The 24675-nt window shown below is 35.1% G+C and overlaps 1 pseudogene across 1 annotated transcript in view; it reads left to right on the forward strand.

The window, feature by feature from the left end:
* The first annotated feature begins 11244 nt into the window (after positions 1-11244).
* LOC307190374 (homeobox protein NANOG-like) overlaps positions 11245-24675 on the forward strand; it is a 54875-nt pseudogene continuing 41444 nt past the window's right edge. Inside the window, exon 1 of the transcript in view lies at positions 11245-11312. The product of the transcript in view is annotated as a homeobox protein NANOG-like (transcript). The remainder of the gene's footprint in view (positions 11313-24675) is intronic.

Raw genomic sequence — 24675 nt, forward strand, 5'->3', positions numbered from 1 at the left:
TCTTAACTGTGCAACACCCAGGTAACATCTGCATCAGGAAGCATCCCCAGGATGAAATTGCAGCCTGGGGGATGATTCATTGTCACAGTCCTGCCTGATGTATATCAGAGCTCTAGGAAGAGGTGTTCAGGCCAGCACAGCAAAAAAGACTTGTGTCAGAAATTGTCTTTCCTGTTTTAGATTTTTCTCACTGCCTAGCATACTGAGGCAGTTGTTTTAACATTCAATATATATCTTCAGGGAGAGAATTTTATTCTAGAGTTGCTATGAACATTTTAGAGGGGCTATAATTGAACACCCACTGGTGCCAAACACTTGGCTAGGTGCTTTAAAATCATTATTTTATTTAATGTCCGTAATAAAACTATGAGGAAGTTATGTTTTGCATACAGTTTATCATATGAAAATTGTACCAAGGAAGTGACTAACTACTTTGTATAAGTAAATCAAGTTTAGGGTTAGCAAGGACAAAATTCTAACATAACCTAAATGCAAGGGCTTGTCCCCTGTTAACCTATAATGGTTTATTAATCCAATTGTTCTTAAATCTAACTTTATGTATATATCTAATTTCCTGTCATTTTTCCCTATGAAACATCTTTTTTCCTTCTTATTTCAGCCTCATAGCTAGTGTTATAATTTTGAGGCCCCAAATTCATTGCCACCAATCATGTCACCATCTTTTCTCTAGTTTATCATTTTTTAATGTTTGAGCTTTCAGCCAATGCATCAATGCAAGAATCCATAGTTGGACAAGTGTTCTTGCCATCAGTGGACTCTATTAGTACAATACTTCCAATACTGGGTTCTGCAAAATGTTAACATCTTAATGTTGACTTTTTATGTTATAATATTGGAATTCACATCACTAGACAATGATGATGATTACTAAAGTTTAAATTTATTGAACGTCTGCTAAATATTTTCTAAAATTACATCATTTAATATTTGCAACAAGCCTACAATTAAGGAAGATTATTCACAGTTTTCAGAAGTGTAATCTGAAATTCAGAAGAGTTAACCAGTACAGAGTTGGGCAGATAATAAATAATGAAGCTTCCGTTTGAATAGAGTTCTGTCTGATTTTAAAGTCCATGCTGCCAGGTCCAGTGATGCCTTCAGTTCTCAAAATCGAGCAGTGTTTTCATGCAAGGATGTGTCACCACCTTCTTTGTTTTAGAAATTTCAAGTTCTGATATAGACCTAAGCTATAAACAGAATGTTAGCTCTGAGGAGGTTTTAAAATCCAGAAAGATATATCATTTATCTAGTTTTTAATATTAAAATATTTTTGGTAGATCAATTCCATTTTTTATCAGGAGCAAGAAGTAGTCCTAAAGGAACTGGTACAAACAAAAAATTGGCAGCCGAGGCAATTTCTCACCCTTTCTGAGTAACCCTACTGCATCCAGTATGTTTTTGAGGCGGCACAAAATCTCTAGCAATGTAGAGAATACAAATTTACATTAATAATCAGGGCCTCAACCCAGTCTATTCATACTCCAAATTTATCATAGACATATTTAATGAATGCTTACTCTGAGGAAATTGGCTTTCCAGCAGAGAATTCTGCCTCAGAATTTCAGGATCTATTTGAGAGCTTAGCTAATGTTTATGTATTTCAAGACAGGCATCAGCTATAAATTCTGGATTAATATACATGGGGCAGAGACAGAAACAAGAGTGAAGAACACAGCAAGCTCATCATTATTCAGCTATAAAAAAAATTTACATGCTAGAGTTGGAAAGGACCTTAGAGAGAGGTGGGTCTGACCCTCTTATCGTATTTCTATTCATTATAACAGTAATAAATTCTTAGGAAAGAAAATCTGAAGACTCAGAAAAGCAAACCAGGAGAAAGAATTTACCCTTAGTCTTAACACCCAAACACAAACGCTGGTATGCTGGCAGAATTTTTATCCTTTCCTTTATTTCTATGAAAAGGTGATTTTTAACTCAATTTAAATCAAATTATATATACAATTACATTCAATATGTATATTATTTTTTACTTAATATTATGCCATAAACATTATTCTATGGAATTATACAGTTTTTCAAATAACAATTTTAATGCCTAAATAATATTCTACTTGGTGAAAACATCATAGTTTACTTAGCTAATCTCTTAGTATTTGGATATTTCTACTGTTTTCCAATTAGGTCATCATACATAATTCTACAATGATCATATTCAAACCCAAAGCTTTTAGATTCTTCACATTATTTCCAAAATTAGATTCTGAAATGTGTAATCACTAGGTTAATACATACATATAGTCAAATTGCTCTTCAAAGAGTTTTACTACTAGTAACGAAATGAAAACCTCAGTGTCTACATTCTTAGTGGTATCACAGAACACACATACACACACACATGCAAAACACACAAATTTAATGGTCAAAAAAAATTGCTTTACTGTTTAATATTACTGTATTACTGCCTTTAGACTTAGCAAGGACAGCCCTTGAACTCTATAGGACCACCCTGGCCTTCCTCTAGCCATGCCACTCTCCAAGAGACAAAGATTTCACAGGGCCAAATAGACTTTGAACACCAAACTCAAGTTACCCCTTTTCGACTATGCTGTGGGTGCACTACACTCTGAAATTTCATGTTCAGTTGAACCTAAACTCATTTCCAAAGGCTTTTGGGACCTCCTTTCCAGGCCAGTATTCCTAAGGACAAACTGCTCAAGGAGAGGGCAAGAGACAGCTCTTTGTGGAGACAGTGAGGTACAGAAGAATCTAGAAAAAGCTTGATCATGGGGTCTCGGATGTACACGCATGCATATGCTGAGTGTGGTTAGAAAGAAGAGAGGAAAAGCTCTGCTATCATCTCTCTCCGTGCCATTATGATCCAGAACAGAATGGTGAGGAATATGATAATTCTAAACTCAAATTTGGTTTTACAGGTCCTTATGGAGACATTTTCGTCAAAGCAGAAGGATAAAATGCAATTATTTTCACAGTTTGTTTGCTGTGTTTAAAGCTCTGAACTATGTAGACATACTATGTGGATCTCCGTTTGTCTTCTTACCCTGGGCTCTATAGATCACAGGGGCTGACCTAACTTTTTAATTTTATAAATTAAATGGATAATATACTAGAAATGTCTATTGTCCCAAACATTAATTTCTCTAAAAGAATAAGAAAGTTAATGAGCCCTAGGTGAATATATAAGGAAATTCTACCAAACCTTTAATGGTCAGATAAAGGCAGAACAAAAAAGAAAATTACAGACCAGCATCACTCCTAGTTATCTCCATAGAGGCTAGAGGAAAAAAATCTTTGGCATTCTGTATTCATTGCTGATTTTAAAATAAGGAACACACAAGAATGTGGGAATTGGGATCAATGGATATGTTCTTGGCCTAGCGAAAACTATATAAAGTCAAAAAATAAATTAAAAACTAGGAAGAAACATTTATAATATACAAATGGGCTAATAATGAATCAGTATATATGGACTATTAGCCTTTTATCCATGATATATTTTGCATATTATGTATATGTATATATACATATATATACATAAATTATTTCTTTAAAATTGAGAGGGAAATGACCCAAACCTGATACAGTAATTAGCCAAATAAATGAAAAAGTAATCCACAAAAAGCTATCCAAGATGGCTCCAAAACATGTGAAACTTCACTCATAATAAGAGAAATGCAAATTTAAACCACACTGAGATATCATTTTTCACTTCTCACACAGCAAAAATTAAAGCTTGACAACACCTTCTCTTGGCAAGGTGGTGGGGAAACAGGCATTCCCATACATTGCAGGTGGTACACCTTTATGGAGAAAAATTTGCTAAGTCTGTCAAAACTATATATGTGTTTGACCCAGCAATTCAGCTTCTAATCATTTACCCTGTAGACACTGCAAACAATGTGGAAATAGATGTATACAAGATTATGAATTTCATTGTTGTTTGGAATTACAAAACATCAGAAGAAACCTAAATGCTCATATAGAGGAATTTGGTTGAATAAACTATGGTCCACCCACACAATGGATTACTATGATGATACAATAATTAGAAATAAAATGATGTTATTTTTAATATATTGTTAAATTGAGAAAAGCAAAGTAAAAAGCAAAATGAAACATATATTTAATGCTAGCTCTTTTGTAAGAAAGAAGGGAAAATGAGAAAAATATATATATATTTGCTTATTTCTTTCAAAAACAAAAAACAGCACCATAGACACATGTGTGAAAGATAAACCAGAAACCACTTTGTAATTATCTTTACGAAGTTTTTGAAAGCAAGGTGGAAGGCTTTAAGGTAGAGGCCTAATACATTTCTATCTTTTTGTATTTCAAGACCATGTTTATACTTTATATACTCAAAAAATCAATCAATCAACAAAGATGTGGGAAAGAAACAAATGGAATACAAACAGAAACTCATAAATTTAATTGAATTTCAAATGAATAACATAACTACACTTAATGAGAGTGTGACAACTAATACAAAAGGTAAACTTTGAACTTTTTTTTCACTCTGTACTATCAGACTCAAGATTTAAAGAACTGTAAATAAATATTAAACTCCAGTTGCTAAATTTGTTCATAGATACAGTATGGGTTTATATTTCTGAGCTTACTTTTTCTATATTCTAGAATTGATGAAATAAGTAAAGAAGAATGTTAAGCATATGGAAAGAGAGAAGATGAAATTTAAGTATATGGTGTTGGATTTGAATTTGGGGTGTCAGTATAAATTCTTGGTTTTAAAGATAGGTTAGATAGATATAGATATAGTAGATATGTGTATATTTGTGTGTGTGTACGTTACATTTATTTTCCAACTATGTCTCACCTCAAAATCCTAGAAATATGACACCTTAGTAGCAATGAGCATACCTTGCACCCAGGTCTAAGTTTCATGATAATAAACATAAATGGGAGAAAAAGAGCAAAATAAAAAATAAAACAAATATAGAATAAATAACTGAGTTTGAGGATTACTCAAATTTGGCAACCAAATTGAATTGGCAACCATCACAGTAACAACTGAATTAGGTGAAAATCATCAAGCTACTGGGTAAAATTTGTTGAGAAACAGGACATTTACATACTCTCAAAGTATCTTTTCAAAAGGTTTTTATTAATTACAAGGGAAATCCAGTAACTTTGCCATGGAGATCTGGCAGACATCACCTTAAGGAAGCAATCAAAATTATCACCATTAATGGGACAAACCAATATCATGTACCTCCATATATTATGCACTAAAAAAGTCACTTCACTTTTTAATATTCCTCCCAAAACTGAGTCACCTAAGTCTTATCACAAGGAAACATGAACCAAGCCCCAAATGAGAGACATTCTAGAAAATAACTATCCTGTACTTTTCTCAAATGTTAGTATGGAAGACAAAGAAAATCTGACAACCAGTACTTGGTCCTGGATTGGACCCTGGAAGAGCAACAAAGGATATTATTTCTGAAGATTCATGGAATGTGAATAAAATCTATAGATTAGATAATATATTGTGCTACTATTGGCTACATTATTTTGATAATTGTGCTATGATTACATAAGGGAATATTATTGTTCTTAGAAAATGCATGCTAAATATTAAACAGTAAAGCAACATTATGACTGCAACATTTTGCCAAATTATTCAGAAAAAATTATTACACAAACATATACACACATACGATGGTGAAGCAAGAATTACAAAATGTTAACAACTGCAGCCTCTGGGTGAGGGTACCATATGTTTTTTTGTACTACTCTTACAGCTTTTCTGTAAGACTGAAATTATTTGAAAGCAGAAAGTTACAGTAACAATGGAAAGAACAGATCAAGATGATATTGAAGTCTTCCAGGAAAGAACATCCTTCTTTTACTTCAGGTTTCTGAAACTTGGGTTTTAGCCTCACTGAGTATCTGCAAATGCTGAAATGTGGCACCCCAGAAGTGAAAGAAAAAATAATACCAATGTCTGGTGTGATGAGAAAGGTGAGATCATTGCCCAACCCCATTAATAACTGCCTTTCTTCAGATGTTATTTATATAGGACAGCAAGAGAGAATATCCTCTCAGATAAAGGCCTATTAAAAGCAGAGTTAGATCTAATTAGTGGATCTAATTGATTGCTCATCAGCCTACACATGGCAGCCCATGGGTCATGACAGAGTTGGAAGGTATATCACCTGAAGGAGAATACGATTTTGTTTAGTTACCTCAAATGACGTTTTACCGTGCATTTCATTTATATGCTGTCTTTTGGGAGCCACCCTTTTATAATTACACAGTGCAAACTGGGAAAGGTTGAGTCATGGCTTTCTATTTGAGGTCTCAATATGCCACCGTGTTTAGAGGACTGTGTATCTGGGGGTCTGTCTGCCTTTGAGGAAGTCCCAGCCTTATCACAGTTCTAGTACCCCAAGACCTTCTAAATAGGGTCTATTGGGGCCTTGCCCGGGCTGAGTTTCTGACCCTAAACCAGGACAAGATTAAGAACTTTACCACTTTAAACATTAAAGCCCTAAGTGTACTCCTGCCATCTTGGCCACATGCAATGTATTTCAAAATGAAGACAAAACTACACTGTAAAATAAACATAAAGAAGTCAAACAGAGTTCTAATTTTTACTATGATTACTAAGACAATACTTTTTTTTAGTTATCAAACATGGAATAGTTCATTTCTTTTCTTTCCACTGTGTCCGTGCTTGTCATTGACCTAAACTTAACTTACCGTTCATCTGCCTGTGCATAAGATAGCATCATACCAGCCTGGGAATACACAGCTCCCAGACAAGAGCTTCTCAACAGGGGAACTGAGGAAGGACAGAAGGATGCTTATTTCCCTGAGATGTATCAGAATCATCTAAAGTGCTGTTTCAATGTACCCATGCCTAGCTGAGACCCTGATGCATACATGTCAGAATGAGTAAACCCTCCAACCTCCATTCTCTGTTAAGAAGGACTGCAACTTTTGAGGCACCATTACCAATGAGTTTATATGTAATATCTCAGCTCTGTGAATGCTGAGGGATCAAATGGGGAAAAGGTTAAGGTCTGTTATCCTAAAGATCCTCTTTTAATGCCAAGGAGAGTGTAGCTGTGCGTTCTTATAGCCATGATTCCTTTGTGGGACCTCTAGTCTGGCCAGAAAGTACAGTAAAATGAAAGTGATATCTGAGTTCCAAAAATCCACAACTAGAATAAAAGAGGTTGAGGTTTCTTTAAGAGCTGAGATATTTGGAAACAAAGGAGTATATCTAGGCTTTAATGATAAAAACCTCCTCAGATTTAAGTTCTCTCCAACCCACTGCCTACCTTCTCCTGTAACCTGCTGTCTCTGCCAGGCTTGCACTTGGCCTCTGCTCTCCAGAAACCCTAAGGCTGGCTTCCCACCCCTTCCATGCCTAGCCTGACTTTTGAATCTCTGTGGAAATCTTGTTTTCAAGAATTAGAAAATGACTTGACATTTACTAGGCTATAGTTCATTGTTTGTCTTTCTGAGTAAGTACTATTTAAGTAAAATAACAATGACTATTTCCCCTAAATTTCCACGTTGTTGATGTTGAACACCATAGTTAACATTCCTGGATCAATTAAAAGAACTCGATGGATTCTGATATAGGCACTGACTTTTTTCCTTAAAGGTACTGATTGATTCACTGGCCTGTGCTCTCTTGTGAGCAAGTTATATCCATTTTAAACCAGAATTTTTTTTTAATTGAGGATTTCAGTGCTTGCTGTAGTGCCGACTTAACAGATATGAGTCTTTTATTTGACATTCTTCTAAGAAAAGAAGTGTATTAACACACCACATAAGGAAATCAACCTAGCACACCAGGCTTTGTCTTTAATGCTGTGAAACTGTCTTTACCTCTAAATCATGTAGCTGAAAATTACTCTTTCCAAGCAAAGAAAATGCAACTTCATTTATATTCACAGGCATTTTTGTTGGGAAAATTTATTCATCAGCAACTCCTAAATCACTGGTAAAGATCCTGCTAATGTTCATTTGGGTCAAGTGAGTACTACAAATTCTTATTAATATGTGACAAAGCTAGAGTTATATAAAGAAACAAGAGGTTTTCTGCAATTTGACTCATAGAATATAGGGTTAGTGCAAAGATCCAAAGTTCCAGTAGAAATATTACCATGACATCATTCTCATCCCGAGGTCTATTTGACATTAATGAGTAACGCTGGCAGCCATTTTGAATCAGGAGCATCAAGGCTATGACACCCTGAGCCCTCCCAGCTGTGACCTCCAGACTTCAGCCTACTTCAGATCTGCTTTGCCTACAGCAGCTCTATATATGTTGTAAGGGTAATTAATAAAATTATTATTTTTTGCTTCTCTTTTTCCAGTGTGAGCTCCTCACCACAATGGAACTGCTGTCAAAATGTCCTAAGAGCTTCTTTTTTCTCAAAGCAAGGTTTCTTGTTTCTAGGTCTCCCCTGAGTTTCTGAGACAAAATTTATTTTTTTAATTGGAGAATCCAAAAAGTAGAATATAATTTGGTTCTAAGTCCATTCTGAATTTTGACATCCCAAAATGGCCTTGTAAATATTTGCACATAAAGACTTGGTTTTATTTTGGGTAAGTTGTGGGGATTTTATTTATTTAAAAAAAAATTCCAATACTAGTAATAATACCTACATACAGACTTTACATTTATCTGAAATTTATATTTGTTCATTGACACAATCAAGTTCCCCAGTGAGAAATTCCTAATAAATTGGCAAATTTTTTTCTATCTTTCACGCACCTTCAACTTAATAGATTCAGGAAGACATTTTTCTATAACAAATATCTAAAAATTAGATGGTATTTTAGGAAAATGTTACAATAGCAAATTTTTGTAGATAAATGGCGTCCATAAATAATTGATGTCATCAATCCACAAATCTTTTGAGAAAATCCTGGCTAGTGATGCACTACTTCTTTATTTGCCTATATAATTTTATTCATGCAATCCATTTTCATAAAATACCTTGTATCCCTACTCAGCTTCTCCCATCCTTCAAGACTCAGTTCAAATTCCATGTCTTCAGACTTCATGAAATTCCATTTTACTGCCTAGACTCACAGTGGTACAATGTTTTTTCTGTCTGAGCCATTCTCTTTACTTTTAGTACTAGACTCACAAGCTCTGGAATCAGACTGATCTAAGATTTGAAAGTTCTTCCGCTCGCTGATAGGTGAACTTGGGCTTTTAAACCCTTCAAACATCTATTTTCTCTTCTGTAAAATGATGGTGGTAATACTTATTTGAGGATAAGTGGGATGACGGGTGTAAAGGATTCAGATTCATCATAATGCCTGGGCCATAGAAAATAATAAATGTTGCCTTATCATTATGACTGATAGTCTGACTTTACCATAGTTGGAATAAAATATGGGCACATCTTTTTAATATTCAAACTAAGACTCCAAGATCTCTATCTAATTTTCATGAGCTTGTCTTTCTTTGTTTCTCAGTCCACCACTGTCCTTAGTTTTATAGTTTTTACAATTCACAATAGCCATGTTAACTCAGGAGACTTTCCAAGCTCACTGCAAGATCTGCCTGGAATATGCCCTTCCCTGGTATTAGAGAATAGTGGTAGTCACCCTCAGTCAGGCATGAAGCCCACCATTTCCCACTAATGATATTTTAAATTTCTTGAAGATAAAAGCCCACCTTGAAACACTATTAGCAAGTAGTGCTAATTAACTTTATAGCTGTAATTTGTTGCTTTCTTCCCAGATAATCTGTAATAACTGTGATATCCCCATAATCCCCCATTGCCTTGCACATAGTAGTTGTACAATAAATATTTTACTTTCATGATCATCAGCCTGCAAACAAGGCCTTTCTTCACTTTTACTTTCTGTCTCTTCCATTTGTCTACCCTCTTGGGTGAAGTTGTTAATAAGCAGTGAAATGTCCATAGCTGGGACTCAGCCTAGGGCTTAGAAAAGCCATATGGCAAAGGAGAAATCCCTGAGTGATTCACAATTGGGCTTGTTTCTATTATGACTCAGCTTCTATTTTATTTATTGATTCTGGGTTAGGATGGAGTTCTACCTCAGGAGAAATACCTCAACTTTTAAGGATAAAGTGATAGTATATTTTTTTCCTTCAGCCCCAATATTAGACCTAAGGGGTAAATTCTATTTTCTACCTTGAAGCAAAGACAACAGAGTTCATGCTCATGTATCATTGATTGTGGGTAGTACACTTTGCTGGTCAGAGATAGAGGCTCAATTAGAAGACAAGTACACAAAAAGGGTCTGAGAATTTTTCTTGAGTTAAACTGCCATGCAGTTGCTACCAAAAGAAATTTAAAATAATATTTTAAATATCACCAAATTTTACTAAAAAGGAAGGATAGAGAGAAAGAGAAAGAGTTTAAAAAGACAGGTTGGCAGCCTGCTATTTTTTTCCTACAAAGTCATAAAGTTTAATTCAAAAATTTCCTGGAATTTATAGTGCCAGAGGCTAAGCTAAAAATAATTTTCCCTCATTAGATCTTGTAGTTTAACCTCTGAAGTGGAGGGTTTGTGACAGCTACATCAAGACTCCAGCTCACAAAAGCACTATTCAAAAAGGAAAAGAATGAAGAGGAACTGTTGCTATTAAATGACCCAGAGAGAATCGAGGAGACAATGAAGACTATTTCTGTAGCTTTCTGGGACCAAGCATAGGGTGGCTGGGCTGTTCCAGGTGAATCACTTCTGTCAACTCCAAAGGTATCATGTGCTAAATGAGCCTGAAATTCTATCTGGGAGCAAAGCATTGGAAGTTAAACTTGACAATGACAGGAATCTGAGGGGGCAAAAGAAGCACAAGGTTTGCTCAATAACCCCAGTGAAAATTAATAATCAGTCATTGTCTCCCTGTCACCTCTCCCAAACACTGAACAAAGCTTTTGTATCATGCCCTTGGAATGGAGAAAAACAGTCACAAAGACTTAAACTCCAAGTTACTCTTGAAAATCTGAGACTAGGGGAGAGGGGTGGTTTTATTTTTGAAATAAAGATTTCTAAACCTTAATATTGTTTCTCTCTGTCTTTCTTTAATTTCATGGTCCCAAAAGGTAAAATGCTTATTACATTATTCTGGTCAGATTCTAAGATTCTATGCTATCTCTTCAGTCATATTTATCTCATGCTACTAATAGGGGAAGAAGAGAAGAAGACCACTGTATAAGTTGGATTCATTCAGGTGAACCTAGCCACTTTGAGTGATATAGAAGAAAAGAATTTAATATAATGGGAATTACACCATACACAATTGTGGAAGCAGGTGAAAAAGTCTATGGATATTGCTTCTATGTCCGGTAAGAGCCTAAAGATGCCACAGATACACAGAACCAGTAATTGGGAAGAAAAAACTGGACATAAAATTAGGGAGAGTGAGGACAAACTGGAATCTATGAAAACAAATTGGAATTAACACCTGTATCTCAAAACCTTGAAACTTGATGATGTAGATAATGTGCAAAAGACACTGGTACTCTTGAACTTGACCCAGGATTCAGAAAAACTGAAGGAGAGACTTGATGGAAGCTGAAGGAGCTGTGGGTTTCCAGATACTGCCCCTCAGCAACAAGGTGAGCCAGCAGATTAATAAAGATGTGTGTCATCTGTCACAGCTCCTGGCCCTACATCTCTGCTCAGAGCAGAATGGCTGGTGCTTTACTTCTGCCTTCCAGATATCATACAAGTTTCTCTTGAAGCCAATTCTAATTTTTGAAAAACCATAGAGGCAAGGAGATTCTAGGAAACATAGTCTAGCTTAGCTACATAGATGCAATTCAAAAACCACCACAGCCCAAATGTTCAATATCTGGTTTTCAAGGCACTGTACCAATTTCTAGCTCATCTACCTTTTATGTTAAAACAGTGAACTTCTCTAAAACTCTTCAAAATGACAGAAATCAGATTCAAACTAGACCAAGTATTTTGACTTCAGGAAATTAATTAACCCTTGAATTTTCCTTCATTAACATTAGACTATGCACAATTGAATACTTTTTACACTATGTATCAGTCAGGGTTCCAACAGGAAGCACATGGCACACTCATCATGAGCTGTGAAAGAGAGCTCAATAAAGGAACTTTTCAGAAAGATTCGTTGGCAGGGATTAGGAAAATCGGTGTTAGTAAAGCTAGTAAATTCCCCAGTACTGGCTGTAGTAGGGCTTCATTATGGTCTCTAAGTTTGAAGATGGAAAGAAGAGAAGAATGTTGAAGGGAGCAGAGAGAGTAAATACTCCAACCTCAATCTCTTTCAGCCTCTTATTTCTTGTGCTCTTCATTCAGTGACCCCTGTTCACTCAACTCAGTTGGAAACCAATGAGATGAGGTGTCCTTCTATGCAGTCAACAGAAGTCAGGATCCTGGAGGACACAGCAGGATGAAGGGTGGAGATTGATCCAGAGGGGCAAATGGAAAATATCTAGCATACACAAATTATTCTAGGAGTTAAGCATTAATAATATTTTAAGAAACTATTTTGCTTTTATACAGACTCATAAATATCCACTAAATTTTTTTCAAGGTCATGCCTAAACTTTTCTTAATTACTATCTAATAAAATATTTCTATGCTTTCCATCATGGACTAGTTTTCAAATTCTGGATATATAATGAACCGATAAAAAGAACCAAAGCAAGACCACAGCTTTACCAGCTTCTAGTGGGGATGTTTGACAAGGGATGGAGGGGGGGGTATTGATTGGCAGAGGTACAGTCCCTGGGCCACGAGTAGATAATCAAAGCATTTGCTTCTTTAATAAAATATCAAAGGCTGCTATATGCTTCAGGTATTCCTGAGACTAAAACTAAAGTGAACTGCAAGTGCTTCACAGCAGAAAACAGGGAAATAATTTTGTGAATCTTTTGGATTCTTCCTGGTAAAACTTTCCCATTCTTTTTCTAAGTATCCATTTTCAGGTTTTCTACAATGTAGAAAGATCTACTCTAAGGCCTGGAAATTCAGATTTTCTTATCTTTTATTTTGGTGGTGCAGGGGGAGATTTGTTAGATGTTTAATCAGGATCTCAGTAGTACCTTCCTCATGCCTATGGTAAGTAGGCCTTACAGGTAGCAAGAGGAGGAAGAGATAGCATCTGTCTTCTTACCATTAAAACTGAGGTTTAGGCTCTAATCCCTCAATGAGTTGATTGCCAGGAAAAGAACGTATTAGCAAGGATGGATATTAGTGCTAAATTAAGCCCTTCCTTAGGCTCCAGGTCCAGTTCAAGACAGTATCTATGTCAGATTTTAACACAACTACACAACACAAATTCATGGCATATAGTAGAAAGAGAATGAAGAAACTGAAGCTTCTAGGTCTGGGTCCAGCATTTACTATCTGTGCAACTTTGGGAAAATTGCTGAACTTCTTTAAACTTTTGTTTGTCATCTATAAAATATAGATAGATAGATAGATAGATTGATTGACTGATAGATAATTGCTTCACCAGGTTTCTGTGAGGAATAATTGAAATAGCATGTATAAAACACATATCAGAGTATAGGCAGTTAAGATGGGAGCTACTGAGGAATTCTGGAAAGGTGGGGATATGGTATCCACGTGCTGGATACTTTTTCCTGTGCTTATAATGTTTATCAGACAGAACTGCTGTCTAGAAGAGACCGCTATGTTACATGTATGGTAACAGAATTAGTGCAGATGGTCCCCGACTTATCATGGTTTGACTTAACGATTTTTCAACTTTACAATGCTGCAAAAGCAATTCACATTCAGTAGAAACCTTACTTAGAATTCTGAATTTTGATCTTTTCCTGGGCTAACCATATGAGGTCCAGTACTCTCTTGTGATGCCGGATAGCAGCAGCTTCCAGTCAGTCACGTGATTGGGAAGGTAAACAACTGATACACTGACAACGATTCTGTACCCAAACAACCATTCTGTTTTTCACTTTCAGTACCGCATTCAATAAGTTACATGAGATATTCAACACTTTATTATAAAATGGGCTTTGTGTTAGATGATTTTGGCCAACTGTAAGTTAACGTAAGCACATTTAATGTAGGCTAGGCTAAGCTATGATGTAACCTAGGTGTATTAACTGCTTTTTTGACTTAGAATATGTTCAACTCATGATGGGTTTATTGAGACAAAACCTCATCGTAAGTCAAGGAAGATCTGTATGAACTTCTAGCTCAAACTGTTTAACACCAAAAATAAGTAGGCCTTTCTAGAGTAGTTGATCCAAATTCTGTTCTTCCTACCTGATGTTTAAAAAGTCTTCAGGACTAAATGTGGGAAATGTAAAGGGCTTATGCATGATAAATTCATGTGATGTGTGTGTGTGTGTCCTTAGACTTTAGCAGATGTGCCTAAAACACTCAGGTTTAACAAGCATGTATAGCGCTAAGACAGTGATTTAATTGATTTACTTAATTAACGAAAAGGAACAAAAGCCTCTCTATTATAAAGTTAATGCCTAGAGCTGGGGAAGAGAACCAACTCAATGAAAATATTAAATACCCAAAGACTAAGTAGATAGTAAAAAATGGCCCATGCCTACAGTGCTGTCTTTGGGAATTATTTTCTCAAGACACAACAGAGGATCTAGAGGGTTTTGGAAAACATGTTTTAATTTTATTTCAGTATAAAAGCAGTGAATGATGGGAAGTGAAATGAATAGAAGTCATTTGATTAAGGTAGAGAAGAGGGTAATTCCTTAAAAAATAAGATATTAGAACCAAGCTAATGATATATGAAATGGAAGAAAATGGATCTTATAGTACAGGATAGTTAGTGATGATAAATCAAAATTATAATTGAGTAATCATAGTCCAGGCATACAAAAATGCTGGTGGGTGGCCATTGAGGACCTGGTCTCAGACTTGTCTGCTCCACTGAGAACTTGAGCTATACCTAACACAAGAACTCCTGCTGCTTTTAAAAGAGCATCTGCTAGCTACAACTTTGTATCTCAAGGTTGTTCCCCCTTGTAACTATACAACCATTTCAGACCCCAACCAACACTTGCTTAACAAGCACTCTTGGTTCTCGCCAGCTCCAATTATAATTCTTGATAAACAACTCATGTAATTAACCGTGGCCTTGCAGATCTTGCCTTTATAATCTTCCTCCATTTTGTAATATGGTGGAACACAATTCAAGTGCTTCTTGAATCTGTGTCTCCCAGGCTGCAGTCCTAACAAGCCCCAAATAAATGCCTCTTTATTCCAATCAGGTTTCTGTTCCTGAAATTTGTTTCACAATAGACATTGAGAGGAAGGAAGAGAAAATTTGTTCAGACCTCAATAGGGAAGACCAGATTAGCATGAACTATTGAAGCAATATTAAATGGGATTCTATGTAACATGGCTATTAAGGTGGAGATTTAACAATTGTCTCTGTCCTCAGGGAACATATTCAAGAAAGTTACAGAATTAGGATATTAAGGAAAGTCACAACAAATTGGAAATATATCAGCAGACAGCTAATCAGTCCAGTTCTAGAGTTGATGTTGGAACCCTTCAAGATAGGGTAAACCAGGTCAGGGAGGTGAAGAATGAAATGATTTGTCTGAACAGAATTCATCAATTTCACGTACCTTTTTCTATGGGAGACTACACATTTCGAAATCTAGAGGAGCATTTGAAAAACAAACATCTGATCCAGAAAACCATTGGAAAGTAAAAAACAAAAGGGCTCTGAGTTCCAGCAAGCAGTGTGAGTTCTAGGTATGTTTGAGGAGGAATGGAACCAAAGGAACAAGCATATGAAACTGCTATAAGTAGGACCCTTCTGAAAGAAACAGGAGAATAGACCCTACACTAGCCAAAAGGGATACAGCAGAACAAATGCTACTCAAGGCACATAACATCAATAGCTGCAGTAAGCACGTGAAGTGTCTTTGGAAGTGCGTGCCAGATGTATGACTCTTCAGGAGGTGCCTAAAATACAGATTTCAGGAACAACTGCAGCTTTTGTCCAAGAATCTGTGGAGGGTGATTCTCTAACTGAAACAAATGAAGAGATGATGCTAAGAGCTAATTTCACAGTCCTAACAATCACAAATTAAATGACCGTGTTGGTAGGCACTGTAGCAACCAAGCAAAAATCCTCGCTCACAGGGGAAGGAAGAAGCCAAGTGTGTTATCAGGACGAGCTAGATTATCCTCTGCTAACAAATTAACTCCTGCATCTCAGTGCCTAAAAATAAAAGGGCTTAATTTGTATTAATATACAATGGAAAGGGCCCTGTTCTCCACATAGATATTCAGGAATTCTGGCTGATCTTACTCGTTGAAGCAAGAGGAAGGAGTTGCTGGAGTTTGTCTCAGTGATGTTTTTACTGCTTCAGGCTGGGAAAGACTCATATCACTTTTTATTGTCCATATTGTATTGGCCAGATCTAATCACATGACTCCCTTCAACTACAAGGTAACTGGAAAGCATCAGTATCCATGTGCCCAGGAAAGAGACAAAAGTTTTGGTGAATACTACTTATGTTTGGCACACCATGTTGCTAGGATCATCCCATATCCAGTGCAGCACTGGTGAGCTAGAATCACAGAGCTCAAAAGGAAATGAAAATTAAGAAATTTTGAAAATGGTGGATGGGAAATAAAAGACACATCAGTAAATAATCTTGGTGATGAAGACTACCATCATTGCAAATCATCACATACCCCTCTGAGAACAGAGAAATTATGGCTAGGTGGATCTCCTCCCTCCCAACAACCATACGGGTAAACACATTCTGCCAAAATTAGTTTCTTGGCCGATTTATTTTAAATACACAGATGATGGACTCCACACAGTTATCATAAATGACAGAAGTCACAGGGAGATGAAAATCAAGACTATTCTCTTTCCGCTCTCCTTCACTCAGTAAGGAGTCACTCCTCTGGCCTTTGTGAACATCAAGTATAGGGCTTCAAAAATATAATTTCGCCCAGAGCTGGGGACTGGTTCATTTTTAATATTGTATTGCTGTGGGATTTGTGGCATGATTATTCAATGAACTCTGGGTTCTTTAACAAATGAGACCTATAAAAGGCTGTAGTTGTACTAATTCAGTTTGGAGTTGCTAAAATAACCATAAACTTTCTCGTAGTACTCACCTCAGATTGCAGTTTCTGAAGAAATTAAGTCTACCCAGGCTTAAAGAAATTTTTTGCCTAAGATTAAGTAGAATGCTACATATTTTTAACTTTAGTTTTGAAAAAACTTAGTGAGCTATTTGTCACCTGTTAGTTATTAAAATTTCCAAACTCTGAAAGAATCTTGCAATGAGCAACATACACTCACTATTAATAGATCCATTCAAAACTTGTTAAAGCTTCTCTCTCTCTCTCCATTTTTATCTCTAACTTTATTTGTCTCCCTCTCAATCTTCTTGTTGACCATTTCAAAAAAAGTTGCAGACATCATGATAATTAACCCATTAAAATGTTGCATATATAGGGACATACTCCTCAATAACCAAAATAACACTATTATATCTATAGGAATTACAAAATAATTTCCTAATATTTATTATTGAGTCTTTTTCATGGTATCAGGTTTTATGTTGATATTTCAATCAACTTCATATTTGATTGAAATATCAACATCTCTTTTAACATAGAAAACTTTTCCTCCCCCCTCCTTTTATTTTTAATGGCAATGACTTTTCAAGATATGAGGCCAATTTTCTCTCATGTATCTGATTGTTTTCTTACAGGGTTATTTTATGTATTTCTCTGTCTATATTGTTTCATTTCTTTTAAAATGAAAGTTAGATATAATAGCTAGTTTATGCTCAGGTTAAATATTTCTTTTGTCAGGAATATTTCATAAGAGTTGTTTACTTCATATTACACCACATCAGGTGAAACATATTGCCAAGTATTTTCACAATTAGTGATTCTAAATTTGGTCATTTGTTGAAAGAGGTGACAACCAAACTTCTCCATTATAAAAATAATATTTCCATTTGCAATTATCAAGTCGTCTGTTTGGTGATTTTGGCAGTATGCAAATATCCCATCCACATCGGTTTTTGCCTTCTTTTAGCATCCACTGATGATCTTTGCCTGACACAATTATTCTATTTGATGTCCAAATGGTACTTTAAAAAAATCTATTATACATTATTTCTTAGCTGTCATATTTCTGTAAAAAAAGGTTTCCTTTTCAATTGTTAATGAACTATATTTCCTCATAAAAGGCAGAAAAATAATTACAATTTTTCTTTTTTTTTTTAGAGAAGGAAGTTAATGTAACACAGTCACCTTTGGTGATGGAAAATATGCTTTTGCTGTTCCTTTTTTGATTACTTTTCAAAGAATCCAGTAATTCATGTGTCTCTTTATTAGTCTGTTATCTAAACTTAATTTCTATTTTGTTATTAATGAGTCTTTATAATGCTTGTTTTTTAATCTTTTTTGTTCTTGTTGGATGTTTATTTTTATTTTCTTATTCTTATTGATATAATTATTTAAGGCTATGCAGTTTCATCTGAGCAATTCTGCTATATTCTGTATATTCTAAAATATATTATTTACATTAAAATTATTTTCTAAAATTTTAGAAATTTTGACTTTTTAACTTAATTTTTATCTTATACAGGGGTACAGTTGAGTTACAATGTTGTGTTCGTTTCAGGTGCGCAGAAAAGTGGTTCAGTTATACATATATCCATTCTTTTTCAGATTCTTTTCCCATATAGGTTATTACAGAATATTGAGTAGAGTTCCCTGTACTATACAGTAAGTCCTTGTTGATTATCTATTTTATATATATTAATGAGTTTATGTTACTCTCAAATTAGTAGTTTGGGATTCACATATTTTAATTTCCAAATGAAAGAGACTTCTGTTTGATTTTGCCATTATTTTCTAGTTTTATTACACTGTGATCAGAGAATTTTTGGTATTATTTTTTCTTTATAAAATTTATTGATATTTTCTTTGTGTTATTATGTGGCTAATTTAATGATCCATTAAAATTTATGGATAGTATCATGAAACTTTTAAGCAGCTGTATTTTCTATTTATTGAGGGTTTGCATTTTGATGAATATCCACCTTAGATCCTCCTTATCGATTATGTAATTAGGTCCTCTATAATCTTACTTATTTATTTGCTCATTTGACTGACTTGGACCATAAAGGTATGTTAAAATCTCCTTAGATTAGTGTGTTTTTATTTTGCCTTTCATGTTCTGTATTTTGTTCTATATGAAGGTCACAGCTGTGTTATTTAGTGCATAGATATGCATAATTTTATCTATAATTTTATTGTGAATTGTAAACTTGAGTATTAGAAAGTGTATGGTTGATCATGTTTAATGCCTTTTGGTTTGAAATCTACCTTTTAAAATATCAAGATAGTAACCTCTCCTTTTGTTTTTATTTATAAGGTAGGCATTTGCCCAACACTTTATCTTGTCTTTTGAATCATTTTGTTTTACTTTAGACTCATACACAGCTAGGCTTGAGCTTTGTTTTATGAGCCAATTGGAAACTCATTTTCTAATATATATGGTATAGTCATTTTGGGGATCTCTCTCGTTTTGTCAGATACCTTTATGATATACTTAGTGTGTATTGTGTTATAGTTACCCTGTTTCTTTGTCAGTGTGATCTGTTTCATTACTATTTCTGTCAGCTTTTTTCTTTTATTTGTTTTGGTATTAGGAAGGTTTATATTTTTGTTCCAGTTATTCCTTTTACATAATAATTTTATAATATCTCTTTGTTACCATTTACCTTACTTCAGCTTCTACTACTTGGTTTGTCAGTTTTCACTTATATCATTGGACTGTCACCTTTTCCTCTGAAAAATTCTGACTCATATTCTATTTTCCCTTCACTCTCTCCCTTCTCCACCCATTTTTAGTGGTATTATTTCTAATTTGTCAGAACATGTAAGATTCATATATTACCCTTCCGCTGTTATCCTCACTTTGGTTTTGATCTTACTCTACAAATATGTTCAATTCTTAAAATTTTCACTTATTTTCCTAAAAAGCTATTGGTTGAGTGGAACTTATTTTTAGTAGATTCCATAGGAAGGGCTTGTGGGTATGATTTTCCATAAATTTCCTACATTTGTCCATGCTTAGATCAGTTTTATTGTACCATTAATACTTGAAGAATAATTAATATTTGGCTGAGTATAACACAATTGTCTCAGAACATTTTTCCTTTGGGTTCTTAAAAATGGTGCTCCACTATTGTCTTGCTCTATATTGATGTTGAAAAGTCTGACACCAAACTAAATTTTTGTTTTGTTTTTTTGCCCCCAAACTTTATTTATCTTCTAATTGGAACTTTGTACTCTTTGACCAACATCTCCCCATTTCCTCCACCCCTCAGCCCCTAGTAACTACCATTCTATTCTCTGTTTCTACAAGTTCAGCTTTTTCAGATTTCACATATAAATGATATCATGCAGTATTTGTCTTTTCCTGCCTGACTTATTTAACATAACTTAATGTCTTCAAGGACCGTCTGTGTTGTCATAAATGGATATTTTGTTCTTTCTCATGGCTATCCATTCACCCATTGACAGATACTTAGATTGTTTCCATATTTGGCTATTGTGGAGTAATGCTGCAATAAATATGGGAGTGCAGATATCTCCTTGATATCCTGTTTTTATGTCCTTTGGATATATACCCAGAAATTGCTTGATCATAATATAATTCTATTTTTAATTTTTTTGAAGAACCTCAATACTTTTTTCCATGGTGGCTATAGCAATGGACATTCCCAATAGTGCACAAAGATTTCTTTTCTCTACATCCCTGTCAATGCTGGTTATCTCTCTCTCTCTCTCTCTCTCTTTTTTTTTTTTTTTTTTTTGATGATAGGCATTCTAATAGGTATGAAGTGATGCTTCATTGTGGTTTCGATTTGCATTTCACTGATGATTAATGATGTTGACCATCTTTTCTTGTAACTGTTGGCCATTTGTGTGTCTTCTTTGGAAGAATGCCTATTTAGATCCTCTGCCTATTTTTAATAAGATTTTTGGGGGGTTTTTTGTAATTGATTTGTATGAGTTCTTTATATATTTTGGATATGAACACATTTAATATTAACATAACAAATATATGGCTTTCTCATTCTGTAGGTTGCCTTTTCATTTTGCTGATGGCTTCCTTTGCTGAGCAGAAACTTTTTAGTTTGATGTAGTCCCACTTATTTATTTTTTGCTTTGTTGCTTGTGCTTCTGGTGTCATATCCAAAAAATCATTGCCAATACCTATGACAAGATTTTCCTATATGATTTTTACTCAGAGTTTCATGTTTTCAGTTCTTACAGTTAAATCTTTAATCCATTTCAAGTTAATGTTTGTGACTTGTGTAAGATAGGAGTCTAATTTTATTTTTCTGCATGTGATTATCCAGTTTTCCCAATAACACCTGTTGAAGAGACTATTCTTTGCCATAGAGTATTTTTGCCTCCCCTGTCAAATATTAGGTGATTGTACATGCAGGGGTTATTTCTGGGCTCTTGATTCTGTTCCATATGTCTATTTTTATTCTGGGACCATATTGCTTTGATTATTATAGCTTTGCAGTATAGTTTGTTGGAATTTTGATAGGGATTGCATGGAATCTATAGATGGCATTGGGAAATATGGACATTTTAACAATTGTTCATTCTTCTGATCCATGAAAATGGAATATCTTTACATTTGTGTCTTCTTAAGTTTCTTTTATCAGAGTCTTTAGTGTAGAGATGTTTCACCTCCTTGGTTAGATTTACCTCTAAGTATTTTATTTTATTTTATTTTTACACTATTGTGAGTGGGACTGTTTTCTTTATTTCTTTTTCAAATATTTCATTGTTAGTGTATAGAAATGCAACTGATTTCTGTATGTTGGCTTTATATCCTGCAACTTTACAGAATTTGTTGATTAGTTCTAACAGATTTTTGGTTGAGTCTACAGGATTTTCTCTGGATAAGATCATATTATCTACAAATACAGACAATTTGACTTCTTCCTTTCTGATTTGGATGCCTTTTATTTATTTATTTTGCCTGATTGCTCTAGCTAGGACTTCCAGTATTGTGTTGAAAAGGAGTGGTGAGAGTGGGCACCCTTGACTTGTCCTGACTATAGACGAAAAGCTTCAACCTTTCACTCTTGAATATGATGTTAGCAGTAGACTTGTCATATATTGCTAAGGTAGTAGCAATGGGTGTGGTGACAAGAGGGATCATATTTTACATAAATTTAGGAGATCAAACTGACAAGATTTGCTGATAGACTTTGGTATGAGGTGTACAAGAGAGAAAAGAAAAGGAGGCAAGAAAAACTTCAATTATTTTGGCTGTGCCAGTGGAAGAATGGAGCTGCCATTTAATGAGCTAGGGAAGCATGGAATAGAGCAGGTTTAAGTTCAGAAACTATTTGGTTTTGTTGTTAGGTCTTAACATCTACATGTACATGCCAGCTACACAGTTGGATATAAGATTCTGAGGTTCAGGAGGAAGGTCAGGAATAGAGATAGAAATTTGATAGTTTTCCTGGCTAGACAAAAGAGGTGAAATGAGTATTATTTATCTCACTTAAAAATTACCAGAAATAGGATAACACTATTTTTACTTTTTCAATATTTGGAGGAAAACTCCTTTAGGCGAATACTCTTTAAGAGAAAAGATTATTCCATTTAGTTTTGTGTCTCCACCTCCTAAATATTGAAATTTCTGTTAAATATATCTTGAAATAATAAATACATAAAAGAATTTTGAGTCTACTGACTTTTTAATGTCAGCAGGTTTTTTTTCGTTTGTGTCTTTTACATATACATTTATCTATTCTTTTTAAAATTAATTTCCCATTTAGGTTATTACAGAATATTGAGGAGAGTTCCCTGTGCTATACAATAGGTCCTTGTTGGTTATTTATTTTAAATACAGTAGTGTGTACATGTCAAACCCAAACTCCCCAAAACTGATAAACAATCCTCTAATATTCAGGTGTCATGAGAGGTACAAAAATGATTCAAAAGCAGATCCTGATTTTAAGATGTCTATATCATCCCACAGTTTATATGGCATGAATTTCATTCCATGGCTGCATGAAGAGATGATTAAATTGTTAATTAGGCAGAAACAGAGAATTTTTTTTTACCACATATTCAGGGGTTTATGTTTCTCTGTATTCTTTTAGTCATGGATCAGAGATTCAACCTGATGAAACTTAGTGTGTTTTATTAACAAACACAACAAAATTATTGAAGTAAATGAAGTAATATGCCAAAATCATGTCAAAGCAATATGCATTTACAAAAGCTCATGTATCCCAAGACTCTTTCAGCTTTGTAGTCATTTTCAAATTATCTCCATCTTAAACCTATATTCTTCTCACCACCATAGCAACCCAGATGATTCAGAATCTATTCTCTTAACCATAATGCTATAATGTTTGTCAGTGGATATGGGTTCACATGATTTTGGTTTCAAACTCTTAGCCAGATTAAATATTAGTTTGTTTATATGTGATGTGAGTATAGTTATAGTAGTTACCTAGTGATGTTGGTAAGAACATAAGTGGGAAAATTTATGTAAAACATACTGTCATATACATGGCAGCCATATCTTAGTAATTATTATGAATAGTCCAAATTTTTTCTTTAAAAAGTTACAATTTGAGACTTCCCTGGTGGCGCAGTGGTTGAGAGTCCGCCTGCCGATGCAGGGGACACGGGTTCGTGCCCCGGTCCGGGAGGATCCCACATGCCGCGGAGCAGCTGGGCCTGTGAGCCATGGCTGCTGAGCCTGCGCGTCTGGAGCCTGTGCTCCGCAACGGGAGAGGCCACAACAGTGAGAGAGGCCCACATACTGCAAAAAATATATATATATACAATTTAATTTTACCTATATTGAGGCTTATTTTCTCTTTTTTTGTTCAAATTATTTACTACGTTAACAGCACATTAAGAATACGCCAATTAGGGCTACAGGTTTCAAACAACTGAGTAACTTACATCACAATGGAATTAATAGGAAGAATATCAGGTAGCTCACAGAATTGACAGAAATGTTGGTGAACCAGGTGTGGAAATGGGCATGAATTAAGAAAGGACAGGCTATGGAAAAGTCTGCCATGACAAGGTCACAAAAAGAGTTAGATTAAGAATGCTATTACTGGAGGGGATTCCCTGGTGGCTCAGTGGTTAAGAATCTACCTGCCAGTGTAGGGGACACGGGTTTGAGCTCTGGTCTGGGAGGATCCCACACATTGTGGAGTGGCTGGACCCCTATGCCACAACTACTGAGCCTGCACTCTAGAGCCCACAAGCCACAACTACTGAAGCCCATGCACCTACAGCCCGTGATCTGCAACAAGAGAAGCCACTGAAATGAGAAGCCCACACACTGCAACGAAGAGTAACCCCTGCTTGTCACAACTAGAGGAAGCCTGTGCACAGCAACAAAGACCCAATGCAGCCAAAAATAAATTAAAAAACAAAATTCCTAAAGAATAAAAAAAAAAAGAATGCTATCACTGGACACCCATTACTATGCAACTGCATCTTTATGTCATTTCTCCATAATTCAAAGTCCTCAAATTTATATATACCATACATCTGTGTTCTCAAATTTGGCTGATCATTGGAATCACTGGAGGGAGGGGAGGGTTGTGTTAAAAATACATGTCAAAAAAGAAAACTACAGGCCAATATCACTGATGACCATAGACGCAA

Source organism: Stenella coeruleoalba (assembly GCF_951394435.1).
Source record: "Stenella coeruleoalba genome assembly, chromosome: 8".
In the NCBI taxonomy this organism is placed as follows: domain Eukaryota; kingdom Metazoa; phylum Chordata; class Mammalia; order Artiodactyla; family Delphinidae; genus Stenella; species Stenella coeruleoalba.